The sequence below is a fragment of the Gavialis gangeticus genome, unplaced genomic scaffold (assembly GCF_001723915.1).
Source record: "Gavialis gangeticus isolate Ggan-Ray unplaced genomic scaffold, GavGan_comp1, whole genome shotgun sequence".
NCBI classification, from domain to species: Eukaryota; Metazoa; Chordata; order Crocodylia; family Gavialidae; genus Gavialis; species Gavialis gangeticus.
In genome coordinates, this window is record NW_017729022.1 from 126,616,054 (window position 1) to 126,617,414 (window position 1,361).

Sequence of the window (1,361 nt, forward strand, 5' to 3'; positions counted from 1 at the left end):
GAAGCAAGGCACTGGCTGCTGGGGTTCCCCTGCTTTACCCCTGGCAGGTTAGGGTGTCAGGTCTGTCTTGCATCAGGATTGATGGTTGTCTTATGTAGCATGTAGGTTATACATTGCATAGGATGGTTTGGGTATTGATGATCTTGCCTGAGGCAGGGGGCTGGACTAGATGGCCTATGGAGGGCCCTTCCAGCCCTACTTCGCTGACTTTTAACACCACCTTAGCCAAAGACTTGGCCTGCACAGCCTCCGTTTCGGCATCGGTAACAACAGGGGTGATACCTGTGGATGCAGGGTAGGGAAGAACTTCCATTCCACGTCTGAATATTAAAAGCCCTTGACAGACAGTAGGTAAGTAGAAGTATAGGTACTGTATGCAAGCAAACAGCCCAGCTCTTTTACAAGTTCTTGTTTGTTCAACCCATGGACCGGTAGCCTGTGTGTGTGGCGTGTGGTAGACTAGGGAGGGGACAGGCAGCAAAGTGGCAGATGGGGCAGGGAACAGAACAACAGAGCAGCAGATCCAAGCAGGAAGCAGAAAGTAAGGCAGGAGAAAGGGAGTCAAGTGACTCTCAGGAAGGATGTGGAACTAATTTATGACACGGTTGGCAAAAAGGTTGGTCCCTGCTACAATACAGTGTGTGAGCCTAACTGTAAGAGAAGATGTGTACACAAATCTATTTAGATGAAAATCCGGGTTGAAATTAAAAGCAATTTAGACAGCCCCTATGCTTTGAATCAACATGACTTTAGTATTTGAGGGAAGCAGGCGTGAGTCTTTTTGTATGATGAACTAACGAGTCATCTTTCAATCTCAAGCAAAGAAGGAAGGTAGATCATGTGCAATTTTGATGTGGTGGAAAGTAAGTTCTCCACACTAGGGCCAAATTTAACTTGAAACCCATAATGGCTGCATCCCCAGGAACAGGAACATGCAGTTTGCAGCACCACAAACCCTCCTGAGGCGCTGCAAATCCATGTTTGCAGCACAAGGGGTGGGGAGCATGTGGCTGCAGCATAGGCTGCCCAGAACTGGAGCCTGGCCGGCCAGAGCCACACTCCAGCTGCCAGCCAGGCTCTGTGCACCTGCATCACTGCTGCTGCAGTCCCAAGGGGACCCCAGGCAAGGCTACTAGGGCCAGCGCAGATGCTGGCTCCAGGTTCCCCTACCCCCCTTGGTGCAATTTGCCGTTCACCACAGTGCGCGTACAGGGGCATGCCTGGGGACAAGGAGCAGTGGCACAATATATGACGCTTCTGTGTGTCCCCAGGGAAACGCATGCACACGCTGGGTGTGTTCCCACAAGCGTGCCCATCTCTCCTCCCACAACTGCGTACCAAAACGGTACGCATTTTTGCAC